This window comes from Canis lupus, chromosome 22 (assembly GCF_048164855.1).
Source record: "Canis lupus baileyi chromosome 22, mCanLup2.hap1, whole genome shotgun sequence".
Classification (NCBI taxonomy): domain Eukaryota; kingdom Metazoa; phylum Chordata; class Mammalia; order Carnivora; family Canidae; genus Canis; species Canis lupus.
In genome coordinates this window covers 36,149,727-36,165,029 of record NC_132859.1, presented here as the reverse complement: position 1 = coordinate 36,165,029, position 15,303 = coordinate 36,149,727, and the positions used below count along the sequence as shown (strand labels likewise).

General features: G+C 42.4%; 1 pseudogene; it reads right to left on the bottom strand.

The window, feature by feature from the left end:
* Window positions 1-5,287: 5,287 nt before the first annotated feature.
* Window positions 5,288-15,303, bottom strand: part of LOC140614386 (malate dehydrogenase, mitochondrial-like) — a 40,897-nt pseudogene continuing 30,881 nt past the window's right edge.

Sequence of the window (15,303 nt, the reverse complement as noted above, 5' to 3'; positions counted from 1 at the left end):
GGAGACCATCACAGAAAGAGACAAATGCAGGAAATAAATGTAGGCATAAAAAGCAATAGGCACTATCCGTTAGTCTCTTTTCCTCAATAAGGGCCCCATTAAAAGGAGGTGGACTTTATAAGCTCGTGCTCTTCTTTCCCAGTTCCCTCCCACAGACATAACTGTTCCCATGTAGAATAAGAATGAGAGGGTTCCTGGACGCGAGGTGCCCACTGATTGGAGTACCGGGTAATTTAAAGCCAGGTCCGATTTGATACTATGTACTATCACTGGCAGGTCCTCAAGTGTCCTTGATGTTTTCATCCTCTTTCTCTCCCTTTTCCTGCTTCAAGCACGTGGCTGCTTCTCCTGACAGCAGTGAGATAAGACTGTACACAAACGATGAATAAAAGTAAAAGCCAAACCTAACAGTTCTTCTGTCTCCCCCACCCCCACCCCTGCCAAGTAAGTTTCTGATTTATTTTTTTAATAAATTAAACGTTTTTAGAACAGGTTCAGATTTACAAAATTCTTACAAAGATTTCACAGGCTGTTCTCGTATATCCCACATTTTGTTTTCCTTATTCTGAACATCCTTTATTAGCGGGGTACATTATTACAATTCATGAATCAACACTGATATATTATTATTAACTGGAATTCATATCTTACTGAAATTGCCTCAGTTTCTCCCTGCTGTCCTTTCCCTGTTCCAGGAGCCCACACCTGTGGCCACACACACATTAGATTGTTTTTTTCTTTTTTGCTTGTTTGTTTGTTTTGTCTCTTTATGTTCCTCTTGGTTGTGGCCATTTCTCAGACTTCTTCCTGACATTTGGGAAGTAGTGGGCAGGTATTTGTAGAATGCCCCTCAATCAGGAGTTGTCTCTTGTATTTCTCGAAGTTAGACTAGTATGATGCATTTAGGGGTTGTTTTATTTTTCATCTTTCTGGCTTGATCTCTTCTTTCTCATTAGTCTCAATCATAATAATGGTTTCAATATGTCTCGTATTTGGAAAGAAAAGAAGGCTATGAGAGGGTAATATTCTGATTTTTCTTAATCTGGAATCTGACTTGGAGGGTCTAAACCTGTGGAATCAATTATCGGCTGGAAGCACCGAATTTGAAACATGTTGGACTCTCAGGAACAAGGATCATGATATCAAACATAAATTTCTGTAGGTAAATACATGAATATGCACCATTTTCTCAAAGTGAAATCACTTAACTTTTTCTCTGGGACTTAAAAAGCCCTGACAATTCAGTCAAAATACCTGCTCAGAACCTAACCATATTGTGTGTATTTTCAACCTTACCAAACAGCAGTCCTTAAAATCTGTCATTTTTCCCTGAATGGAACAATTTTGGCTTCCCACTTGTGTAAGTAAATTTCATGACAACCTCTCTAGGAAAATTCACAGAATGAAGAGGAGTGGTTTGCTCTGGCAGATAAACAGCTTCTCCACTCAACATTTCGTCAATGTGTTGTTTTATTTCTCTCCTTACAGTTTCCTTTCTCCATACGGAGGGAACATATTTTCACGCAAACAGAAATATGTTCATATCAATATTTGGTTGAGATTTTGTCACAATGTTCCCCCTTGGCATCTATTTAACTACTGTTAAATAACAGACTTTCCATATTTACAGTGTCAACAAATGCTCAGGGAATTTTTATTTATTTTCTGCAGCCTGTAACAAAATGGTTTCTATTACATTGAACTCCAGTGGGGAATACTGTGGAAGGCTCTCCTCCGTCTCTCTCTCTCTCTCTCTCCTGCTCCATCTCCCCTCCTCAACACACACACTACTTTGTCAATAAAATATGGAAATGGAAAAATATGCCAGTACTAGTAATAGTCATAATGGTTTTAAAACCCAGCCCAGGTATGAGATTTGTGAGGAATCTTACTTACTGAGGGAATTATGTTGGTTGATGTGTTGCCACCAACTCTCATTCTGGGTAACTTTCTCCCTAGCCCTCTCTGGATTTCATTTCCTATATTGGATTTAGGAAATTATATTAGATGATTCCTGATTACTTTCCCAATACTAAAACTCCATGACATTTTGTTCTTTTATTCCTAAACCTCCCACTATAGCAGTGGTGTGCTAGTAAAGCAACTCCTATGGAAGACAACCCCTGACTTGCAGCACTTGCTACTTTCTGTTAGGTACATATCCCCATCATCACCAATTTCAAGCTACTAACATTTTAGCAACCAGCTTTCAAAACAACAACGACAACCAGCTTTCAAATTTTCTATATATTTAGAAATCAGTTTTTTAAAAAGATTTTATTTATTTATTTATTTATTTATTTATTCATGAGAGACACAGAAAGAGAGAGGCAGAGACATAGGCAGAGGAGGAAGCAGACTCCATGCAGGGAGCCTAATGTGGGACTCGATCCCAGAACTCGAGGATCACGTCCTGAGCCGAAGGCAGATGCTCAACTGCTGAGCCACCCAGGCATCCCTAGAAATCAGTTCTAATGGGGTGCTGTGAGTTGCTCCAGCATACCAATCAAGCAGCCAGTAATAAGGATTAGGATTAAATTTTAATGAGGATTGAAGTTGTTTTGGAAAAAAAGATACCTATATACTTTCTGATTCAACTAACACAATTCTGAGAGTGAAAATACTGTATGTATGCTGGAGAACCCCTTTCTTTCTATTTTCACTGCCTCTGTCTTATTTGAGCTACCCGAATCCAGATTTTTGCAAGTCACCATAACCACCTGAATTAGTTTTGATTACCCAAGAAGCAGAGCCTTAGAGAAGGATTCAAATTCAGGTTGTTTATCTGGGAAAAGATAAGAACTTGGATATGGGAGAGGAGGAGTAAGAGTCTATATTCATCATGTCTTTTATATTCTGTATTCTGATGCTTTGACATCTAGAGACTTGGGGAGAATGGGAGGTCGGAAGGGACTACCCCTCACACCTCCCAGAGTTGACCATTTCCTAGAAATAGTTTAAAAATTGCTCATGAGAGAGTTTCAAATATTAGCCAGTCAATCCAGAGCCCACATCCTAACCACCTCTGTTACTGGACTTTCATACTCCAGGCCATTAATCACCTGCCCTAGTCACCCAGGACCAGGTATCAGACAACTAGGAACAACCCCTATGCCTTAGAGCCTGCTGAAATTATTCCAACTAGCCAATGCTAAACCCACTTATCCTGCCCCTTCTGTTCCTTCTCGAGGAACCACAATAAGGGTTCTTTCCTAGTTTCCCCTCTCCTTCTGCCTCCTGACCAACCTCACTCTTTTCCCCTTACCCCACTAAACCCCTGTGGCAGGGAGTTCCCCCTCCTCTTGGGAGCTATGAGTAACAAACTACCTTTCCAATGGCAATCATTACCTGATCTGACTGGTCTGTTAATACACTATATTTTAAAACAGTTGAAAGCAAGGTGGTCATTAAAGCATATGTTATCAAGCCAGCTACAAACTGTAGGCTGCTGGAGCCTAATCTCACTTAGAGCCAAAGTGGAACACACACCTCAAGGTTGTCTCTTGAGGAACAAGGAAATTGGGCTATTTACACACCAAATCCTGTCTCTTCTAGTGACAGAACTGGCTCCAAAGACAAGAGACAAAGACAATCAGGTGCTGAAGTGGTGTGGATACAGTGATATGAGTAGTGCACTGATAATGTTGCTGCCCTACTGACCAGAGCTCCCTTCAGCCCCCTGAACTTTGACATCCTCTTTGGGTCACCAAAAACATCAGGGATATCACCTGGAGTTGACTCAAATTTGGGGGCCTATAAATTCCGAAATGTGTCTCCCCTTCAACCAATTGCAAAAATCCATGGTGACCCAGGTTTTCCTAATTTGAATCTTTCCTTTTCCAGTGGTGAATCAAATGGTCAAAACCCTGGCAATCCTCTAGAACCATCACCTACAGCCAACACATTGATTGAACATCTTCATAGACTGTTCTATTTTCTCAACAATCCTGAAACTTTCTCTACTACATAGCTTCTTAAATTAAGCCTGTACAAAAGTTTGTGAGTACCTGCCATGCATTTGCAGGCCACTGAGTACCTCAGGAATCATCTTGGGCCGTTCTCCCCCTAGCTTCTGTAACAACCCTCCCTCCATGATTGCCAGGCGTCCCAATTTCCCTTGAGTCCCTACCTCTGTCCCTCTCTCTGTCCTTTGAGCAATCTAATTTCTAAATGTATACTGCCATCTGAACAGGCAGTCCTGAAGGATATTGTAGTTCCCAGAAATTATCTCTCAGTCTGTTATACTGTCTCATGTCCCCTGCATTAAATATTTGCTAGATGAATGAATCTACCCACAGCAATGAAGGGCAGCAGATGATATATTTATCCTGACTCTTCATTGCCCTTCCAATGCTATGCAGCACCCACTCCTCCTCTATGCCATCAACTTTATTCCTTTCCCATACCAATGTCTACTCATTTCTCCACATAACCATAAAGACTTAGCACAGTCTTCCTCCCCCCCCCCCCCCAAGTTCTGGCTGGAAACAAGATAAGTTACTGATGTAGATTGTCTGCAAAGATGGCTACCAACTATTCTTTTCATCCATAAAAGCACACTGCTTCTCCCATCAACTGAGGGAGTCCAATAGCCCTCCTCTTGAATCTCAGTTTGGCCCTGTGATTTGCCTTGACTAATAGAATACAGGTGATGTTCTGTGAGTTCTAGAGCCTCAGCCCCAAGAGGTCATGTAGCTTCCATTTTCCCTTTCTTGGGGTCCAACCACCACGTGAAGAAGCTTGAGCTAGATTCATAATAAATGGGAAGTATTGATATAGAGAGAGAAGGAGGAAGGGTAGTGCAGGCAGCCCTCAGCCATTCTAGCCATTCTAGAAACAGACAAGTTTCCAGACATGTGGGTGAACATCTTGGATATTCCCGGGATGATTTGCGGCCACATGAGGATTCCAGTTGCACCTCTCAGAGCAGAAGAACTGCTCAGTTAACTCAATCAACCCACAGAATTATGAGAAATCATAAAACTTATTTTTAAGCCACTGAATTTTGGAGTTCTTTATCATACAGTAATAGATAACAGGTTTTTTTTTTTTTTTAGTTTTCTTTCTTTCTTTCTTTCTTTTTTCTTTCTTTCTTTTTTTCTTTGAAAAAGAAAACGGCAGCCTGCTTTTATTGATGCACGCATCGACGGACCTGCGATTGGAAGGGGCGGCGATGGTAACACAACACTCGTGGTTAACCCAAAGGAAACATGAGGGCAGGAGATGGCTTTGCAGGAACAGGATGCCTTCATAAGTCAGGGAAACGGAACGCCAGCTGGCTGCCCTCTCATTTCAGGTTCTTCACAAACTCCTCTCCCTTCTTGATGGAGGCCTTCAGCCCGGGGATGGCTTCTGCTATCATCTTCCCTCCAAAAGGGGACACCTTGCCAATGCCTAGATTCTTCTTGATGCCCTTTTCCCCCAGCAGTAACGATGTGGAGAAACAGGCACAGCCTGCTTCCTGGGATTTAATAAAGAACATTGGACAACTGCTTCCTTCCCGTTCATTGCATCCACAAGGGAGGAGCCAAGCCCGGCTGCAGCGCACGCATGGACAGGGGTGCAGAGCCTGCCCAGCTCTGGCCTTCACCACCTCAGGCCGGCCTCCTGGACCCGCCCGGAGACGGCTGCCAGCGGGTCCTGGGGAAGGTCCACCTTGGGGGTGCACTGGGAGATCGGGGGGTGATGGTCTTCCCGGCAAGGCTCCCGACGACAGGGTTGACTCGCACGGGATCCACACACTTCAGTTCTGCAGTGAAAGTGGTGGCCCGCGGGAAGGAAGCAGTTGTCCAATGTTCTTTGTTAAATCCCAGGAAGCAGGCTGTGCCTATTTCTCCATACCGTTGCTGCTGGGGGAAAAGGGCATCGAGAAGAATCTAGGCATTGGCAAGGTGTCCCCTTTTGGAGAGAAGATGATAGCAGAAGCCATCCCCGGGCTGAAGGCCTCCATCAAGAAGGGAGAGGAGTTTGTGAAGAACCTGAAATGAGAGGGCAGCCAGCTAGCAGTCCGTTTCCCTGACTTATGAAGGCATCCTGTCCCTGCAAAGCCATCTCCTGCGCTCACGTTTCCGTTGCGTTAACCACGAGTGTCATGTTAACACACCGCCCCTTCCAATCGCAGGTCCGCCGATGCGTGCATCAATAAAAGCAGGCTGCCGTTTTCTTTAAAAAGAAGAAGAAGGAGGAGGAGGAGGAGGAGGAGGAGGAGGAGGAGGAGGAGGAGAAGGAGAAAGAAGGAGAAGGAGAAGGAGAAGGAGAAGGAGAAGGAGAAGGAGAAGGAGAAGGAGAGAAAGAAAGAAAGAAAGAAAGAAAGAAAGAAAGAAAGAAAGAAAGAAAGAAAGGAAGGAAGGAAGAAGAGGTGGCCCTGACGATGCCCAAGGTCGTCACCCCAGATTCTATTGGGGTCGTAAGCTCCGTGTTTCTTGAAAACGTCGGTTGCAATTGGGACGGTGGAGTTGACCGGATTTGAAATGACGCAGATCATGGCCTCGGGGCGGTGCTGGGCGCAGGCAGCGGCCAGGGGGGCCCCAGTTGAGGCACTGGTGTTGACCAGGTCATCCCGTGTCCTGCCTGGTTTTCTCGGGACTCCTGCGGGAACTCCCGCCACGTCGCAGCCTCGAGGCAACCCGGCAGCTGCTCAGGTCCCAGGTGGCCTCTCACGGTGGCTCTGGTCGGGATGTGGCCGGACCTGCAGCCCCTCCGGCGTATGAGCAATACGTAGAGGGCCAGGCGGCTCACTAAGGGCTGGTCTGGGGGAGAAGCGCAAGGGCTGCCCAGTTCCTCCCGAAGCCCCACGCACGGCGACCTGAGCCTGAGCCTCGCTCTGGCCAGGGTGCTGAAGCTGCGGCGGGGTGCGCGGGGCGGGGTGCGCGGGGCGGGGAGCCAACAGCCCGCGCAGGAGCCCCGGCTGGCAGGTGACACCAGCGACCTCCGCACTGCACAGGGCCTCCCCTTTAGTTCCCTTTCCTAACTCCCACCTACACCCATCATTTATTTGACTTACAGAAAATAAATCCAGTTACTGAAAAAGGAATAATTGACAATAACAGAGCTCTGTTAATAGAGTCCCGTAATTTCATTACCAAGCACCGCTTTAAAAAAAAAAATTCACCAGTGCCAGCAGTAGCCAAAAATGGAGACCTCTCAAAAGCTCATTAACAATAGAATGGATAATAGGGGGAGCCTGGGTGGCTCAGTCGGTTGGGTGTCTGCCTTTGGCTCAGGTCATCGTCTCAGGATCCTGGGATCAAGCCCTCCATTGGGTTCCCTGCTAATTGAGGAGTCTGCTTCTCCCTCTGCTCCTTCCCTCCACTAGTGCATGCTCACTCTCTTTCTCTCTCTCTCTCAAATAAATAAATTTTATTTAAAATAATTTTAAAATCCCAATAGAGTGGATAATAAATGGTGGTATATTTGAATAATGGTATAATTGAATAATACAACAGTGAGGACTGACTACATAAACATGAGTGAATTTCACAAAGATACTTTGAGTGCATGAAGCCAAACAGAGAAGAGTATATAGCATATTATTTAACTCATCTGAGTACAAAAACCAGGAAATTCTAGGCTACCTAAAAGAAGTTATAACTTACCTCTTTAGAGGAAGTAGGGCTTAGAAGGAAGTGTGAGGGTAACTTTCAGGATGATAGCAAATTCTGCTTCTTGATCTTGGCACTGGCTGCACAAATGTGTTCAGTTTGTGAAAATTCATTAACCATAGACTTTTGATATATATTTTTACATTAATAAAAGGTTTTAAAATATTAGAAGATTTCTAAAAAATCCACAGAAACAGCTTATAAATACTGGAAAAGCTTTGTAAGTTTGTTATATTTCAGGTATCAAAATTCTGTTTCTAAATATTGTGTGTATTTTTTATTGTTTGTTCATTTTTTAGTGATCTCTATACCCTACATGGGGCTCGAATTCACAACCACGAGATCAAGCAGTCACATGTTCTCCCAACTGAGCCAGCAAGATTCCCCCTATTGTGATTTTATGATAACATCTCAGCTGTCATGTGGAGGAGCTTTTTTGATGTTCCACATCCCTAAAAGTTGAGGCACACATAGCATTTGTTAGGAGATAAACATTTTTTTCATTTTTTACATTTTTAAAAATGACCTTCCATTCCAAATGAGAAACCTACTTGAAACAATAAAGCCTGGAAAATGAAAAAAAAAAAAAAAGTCTCTCTTCCTTTGGACAGCATAGTCTAGATACTCCCTCAGTACAGAAACTTCACTGGCTCCCAATACATTGTCATCTGAATTCAGACCCCAAGGTGAGCTCAAGGGAACCACGGAAATAAGAGATACGTAGAGATTCATTACACACTCCCAGGGAGGAACTGGTAGACATGCATAATTCACCCCAGTATTTATCGCCTTGAATGTGTTAAGAATGCTGCAAGCACTAAGCATACAATGATGGGCCAGACAGACACCATTCCCAGCCCCACATGGAATATTTATCTTTTGTTTTACTCATCCATTCAATTAACATGTCCATTTTGACAAAGATGGTTGTACAACAATATCCATGTCCTCTTCTTTTGGCACACAGCTAGACCACATTTTTCTGCCTCCCTTACACTTGGATTTGACCTTGTAACTGAATTTGGTTGAAGCAGAATGTGGAATAGAAGTAGAATGTGTGCCAATTCCAGGCTTGAGCAGAAACACACACCCTTCTGTGAGCACTCTCCCACATGCTCTTTCCTCCTTCCCACTAACTAGGATGGAGATGGCCCCTAGAAAAACCCTAGAAGTTACACGGAATTATCAGTGACAGAGATTTTGCCACACTGGGTCCCTGATTGCTTGGAAAAAAAACATCAGTGGAGTGTTCCATGAATGAGAAATAAACTTCTATGGGGGCATTCTTTATTATAACACTTACCATTAAAAATTAATATTATCAGTGTTTCCATTTGATCCAAAACTCATATCATCTTTTATCTACTGAAAGGACTTGCAATGGAGAGGTGTTCTGCATATAGAAGATAATCCGTTTTCAATTAATGAAACCAATATGCAGAAAAGGAGGTTACTTGGTATGTTGATTTGAATTCCCCAGAATTTGACTCTGAGACACAAGATTCAAGTGCAAGTAGTCCATCTGGGAACGGACATTGAGAAACCCCAGTAAGACAGTAGGAAAGTGAGATGGAAAGGAATGCAGTCAATAAATGGTGCATGGCCAATACTACAACGTCCACTGTGGGACACTAGATTTCATTCCCGATAGGGAACCCTGGGACACAAAAGCAAACCCTGGTTTTATCCCAACTGGAGGGCAAAGGATCTGGAATAGGTACCCACCAAGTTCTCATCGGACATCAATTGAGAGACTTAACTCTGAAACTTCCAGCCTATCCTTTGCACCAGCAACCATGCTCACATGGCCAGGGTGGGGGGAGATTAAAGCTCAAAGGCAAAAGTACATATTTGCAGTAAACAGCCTCATAAGTGTAGAGAGCAGAGATGAATTCCAAGGAATACAGCAAGGCACTGATATTTGACCTTGGAGAACCCCAAACAAGGAGCCATAGTCTAAGAATCCTGTTGGAACAAGATCAATAGATTGGTAATTAATGGGTCCATAGTAGGAACCAATTCTTGATTCTCTGCCAGATCAATCACATCCTGTCTCTAGTTTTTCTCTGGTCTAGACAAATCATCCTACATTCTACCCCAAGAATACCAGGCTGCTTTGCCTGGTGCCTTTTTAAATCTCATAAATTTCCTGCCCAGACTTCCTTGCTAATTCAAGTCTTAGTTTCCCTTGTAGGCTCACTTCCAAATGTGCTTTCTCAGAGACCCTTTCCCTGGCTCCTCAAGTCCTCAGATAACATTTTCTTTGCCTCCTGCGAACTCATAGTCCCTAATTGGAGCACTTCTCATTATATACACCATTATATATACTACCCTCTGCTATCTCTACTTCTGCTATCTCTACCACAATACTTGAGCTGGTTCCTTAACTCGTGTGAAGCTGCTTAACTCTGCAGAGCTGTACGTATGTGATCTCCCCAGTGACTTTGCAAATGGTAAGGACCATTTGCTATACTTTTCCATATTCACACTTAGCACTGTGTACAGCCATAAGTAGATAATTGGCAAATTATTACAGAAGAAATAAAGAAACTGGGGGAAGGGGTTGTAAAAAGAGGAGGGGAGAAAAGAAGATGGAATTGGAGGAGGGAAGGAGAGGAGCAAAAGTGGAATGTGCTTCTAGGATGAATATTTTCTGCAGATAGCAGACAAATAATTGAATAAAAAGCTTTGATTCATTTACATATATACACATCACCATATATTTAGTTATGCTAGAGCACAATTCTCAAGTTATTTTACATGAAATATTTCTGAATTTTCTTTTTTACTTTTCTTATTAGATACTATTATGAAATTCCACAATATTCAGCTTTTGAATAACCTCACTTTTTTGAACATGATATGTTCATACTATTAATTCAATAGGTAGATAGACAGATTTATCTATTTCTTTTTATAAGTATTTATATATCTACGTAACCAGATATGGACACTAATATGTTGTTTGATGAATAACATTGAAGATGAATGATTCCACACAGAAAAATGGAAGTACATGCACTACTTGTATATAGCATATGGGTCATAAATTAACACAGTTGATACAAAGGTAAAAAATATGTTGTGTCTCAAAAACAGAAAATCTTTACCTTCGATGAGATGCTCAAGGATTTAACTTATTGACACAGTACAATTTAAAAACAAAAAACAAAAAGCAAAAACAGGGCACCTGGCTGATGACTCTTGATCCTGGATCCTGGGGTCATGAGTTCAAGCTCCATGTTGAGCTTAGAGATTACACTAAAAACAAAACAAAACAAAACAAAACCACCCCAGAATACAATTAAAGAATATACATAGTATCTAGAACTATCTTGTTGGAGACTACCTAAAATGTCAGATGTCAGATACAATTAAGGATATAATATATCTTAACTCTCTGGAAACAAAAGCATGCATTACAGTGTGTAATCATATCACTTGATGAGAGTCTACAGTTTAAGAAATGCATCATGTATAAAAGGGTGGGGCCAGTGAGTTATCTCCATGAGTCCTTTAAAATAGAGCATTGAGGGGCACCTGGATGGCTTACTCAGTTAAGTGTCGGACTCTTGGTTTTGGCTCAGGGTGGTGGGATCGAGCCCCATGTCAGGCTCCATGCTGAGTGTGGAATCTGCTTAGGATGCTCTTTACCTCTACCCCTTTCCCCAACATGTTTTCTCTTTCTCAAATAAATAAATCTATAAATAAATAAATAAGTAAATAAAATAGAGAAAAAAGCTGGCTACTTTCTACATAAGTTATTATATTCCTTTGGTTGCAAATAATAGAAACCGTATGAGCTTGAGTGAAAAAAGGAATTTATTACTAAAACCACAGATGACAACCCTTACTCTTAAAGTCAGAGAAGAGGGTTTTTGAGCAGCGCTTCTCAATAGGTGGTTCACAGCCTGTTGTTAGTCCAGAAACTATGAGTTACACTCATGCAGCAAGGGAAATATAGAGAGTAAGCCTAAGTATTCAGAAACTTTCATGACTTGACATTGCCACAACATCTATGCACTTGACTGAATTTTACAAAATTATTGGTCCACAATATTACATATTATTTCTAAAATCATTATAAATATTAAAGAAACAGACCTTCACCAAATATAGTTTGAGATGCATTGTTCTACACGACACTGTCTGGTGCTTCTCTGCCATACATCTCCTCATGGGGCAAGGAGTCTGTGGGCCAGGGGATGTTGATTCAAAGCTTTTAAGGTCATGCTGCAAGTGCCAGGACTCCAGAGATCTCTGTCCAAATGCACACGATGAAAGACAAACATAAAAAAGCTATTCCAAGCCGGCTCAAAAATAGGATTAGGTCTTTACACTGAGTTACCTATCTGGACCATGCTTCCTCCTCTGTCTCCACCTCATACTTTGAAAATAATATAGAATATATTAGAATGAAGGGTGCCTGGGTGGCTCAGTCGGTTGAGTGGCCAACTCTTGATTTTCGGCTCCGGTCATGGTCTCAGGGACTTGAAATGGAGCTCTATGTCAAGCTCCTGCTGAGTGCAGAGTCTGCTCAGGATTCTCTCTCCCTTTCCTTCTGCTCCTCTCCCCATTCACATGCACACACACACACACTCTCTCTCTCTCTTTGTAAAATAAATAAATATTTTTAATAATAAAAAATAAAAAATAAGCATAGAATGGGAAGCAAAAAAGAATGATAATCAGAAAAAGAAAGGAGGCATAATGAGAAGCTTTGAAGACGTGGAAGCAGAATTGATGTCACCATGAGAAAAGCAAAGTCTTTTCCCACCCACCCAAAGTTGGTCAAACAATGAAACAGAGACCCTTCCACAAAGAGTCATTTTCTGATATTGCGGTGGTTCCAGTTCAGCTCTTGCCTGCTTGAGGGAATGCTTGGTGCCCACCAGGTCTGCTTTCAAGTTCCTGAAGGTCACAACTGTGTATGCAGCCACTGGTGTCCATGACTCCCTGTCCTCCCCTAGGTTGCAGCCAGTTTAGAGCCTCGTTAACAATACCCTGTCTCTAGCTGCTCTTTTCTACCTGTAGATCTGGACTCACCCAGCCCTGAGCTATAGAAGCGATGCAATGTAACTGCCAATAAACCCAAACACACCTAAGTGCACAAAGTACTCACTTTCTTGACCCCAATTGGAGGAAGCCAAGAAGAGAGAATCTGAGCCTTTGCAGTCCAGTACCTCCTCATGGGATTGGAGAAAGAAAACATCTTTTGGTTTACTTATTTATTTTTTTGTATAGTAGTTCTGCCAAATTCAATCATTCTGATGACCCTGGTATCACCTCACCTTATCTCCAAAGAGAATCTTGTCCCATCTCCCTGGCTAGCCTGTCAATTGATTCTTTTATTGTTTATTCAGTGAATCCTGCAAACGTCTCCCATACAGGATTTAAGGAGAAAGAAAACACAGTCATTACTGTAGTTCTAAGCAGCTGGAGGAGGGATTGGGGCCTGGGTGCATGCTCACCATGTGAAAGAGAAGCTGGAACACTTCTTCCATCATGTGGAAAAGATAAACAGGCAAGTCACTTTAAGGGCGGTGGGGTAGGGAGTATGACTGCCATGAGCAAGATGCTAATCCAAAAAGCTCCATAAGTCATGGTTCCTTAAGGCAACAGACCTGAAGTCATTCAAAAGAAACCAAAGCAACATGGATCAAACCCCTGGCGTGCTACCGGCTGAAGCAGTCACCAAGAGAGGACTACATGGCTGAAGTAGAAGTCCTAGGTTGGCTGGAGCAGAAAGAGGTAAGGCACCCTGAACAGTGGGCTGTTCCAGAGCTTCATAGACTGGACAAGAAATAAGAGATAGGCTGTTGCCCTCATCACAGAATTGACTTTTCCACCAGCTACATTTTATGCTCATCTCCCGAGGTGAACTTTTGCTAAGAAGTCATGCTTTTCTGTTCAAAACAAGGTCGAGAGAAGGGCTTCTGCAGGAACAGCAGTGGGGGCTGATCAACATTCCCTGAGTGGAGAAAAATATCTGGCAGGGTCACAAACAATGAAAAAGGGAAAATGTTCTAAGAGACAGTGAGAGAGGTAAAAGTTCAATGATATCCTTTGAGTAGGTTTATGATGCAAAGAACAGACAGCAAGCAAGAGCTATAGTCTGCTGAGTGGGTTTTGTGTGGAGGGTGAAGGCTCCACAGGGAAGAATGATGAGCATCACCCCATGCGGAGGGCTGTGTGCCATCGTACAAGGAGAAAAGAAAAGGATAATAAGGAGAAGGGCAGAAATTCAGTTCTGCAATCTTGGGAAACCTGGAGGAAAAAAGCATTCAAAAGGCATTATTACCATTCTAAGAGGGCTAAGCACAATCAGATCCTTTCTGACTTATGGCCAAGAGGGGAATCATCTTCATATGCTCTTCCTTCACCAGAAGTCCTTTTTCTTTGAAAACATATACACACTTCCCTGGTGCCCTCCCTTACTTCCTCCACTGTTCCTCCTCAGCCCACCCATGGCCTCCATCCAGGTCCCTGCAATAACAGAAGGAAGAAGAGACTTCAGGAGACAGCCCAGCTCTTTGATCTTCCAGAGACAGCACTGAGCCCCACCCTGCTGGGTGCCCAGCACCTCTTCCTGCTCATTCAGAAAGCTTCATTGATCTTTAACTACTCCTTCCCTGTGAGAAAAATAGAGTGAATGTCTTGCCATCACTTCCTAGATGTCAAAGCCAAAACCCTGAGAAATTAAGCAATTTGATGTAAACATAATACATCAGTGACTCTCAAGAAATGCTGAACAGCCGACATTTCAAATCCCAATGTATTACCCTCCTACAGAACCATCTTTCCATAAAGAAGGGTTCAATGTCTCAGAGGAAAAAAAAAAAAAAAACCAACCCTGCTAATTCATACAGGATGGTGGAGGGAAGTAAGGACTTTAACGCTAACTTGAAAGGAGGAAATCATAAATACATTATCTCAAAGGGGAAGAAATAATGGCAAAAATGACCTGTTTGGAAAAAGAAAGGACTGGCATATGGGATTTTTCTAACAAAATAAAATATTCGGTGTCTTGATTAGATAAGATTTTGAAAGCATCGAAGTATGCATAGCACTTTGGGGCAGGGGGAAATAAATTAGGAGATAGGGAGGCTCTAAGTGTTTATCTAAGTTTACTCAGTGCACAATTACTACCCGGAAATATCTGTGTTTATTCCTTGATATTCTCCCTTTTCCGAAAACAATGTAAGGCAACTTGCAAAGAAGTATACAACACATTAAGATAAAATAAAATTAAAACACATGAAAAAAAAATGAAACCAGGGATAAAAGCAGGATGGCAAGGCAGAGAAAGAGGAAAGGTTAAGTATCCTAAATACTGGCTGTGCAAGGGAGCATTAGAGAGTGGCTAAGAGCATTTTGCTGTCAGACAACTAAGTCTATGCTTCTGCCCTACTAGTCTTCTGTGACCTTGAACAAGTCCACTTACCAAGTCTCAGTTTCCTCCTCAAGAAAATGGAAATTGAAAAGAGCATTTACTTCATAGTTCTGTTATGAGGAATACCTGAGAACATTTTCCCCAAGGCATTTATCACACTGTTTATCAAACAGCCCTTGGAAAAGAAGGCCTTCTCTTGTAACCTCTCCCATTCTAAAAGAAGCCCCTCCACAGGATCTCAGCTTTCTAGCAGCCACCAAGATGATAGGATTTCCAGGAGACACTGCAAATTAAAATAAATCCATTGGT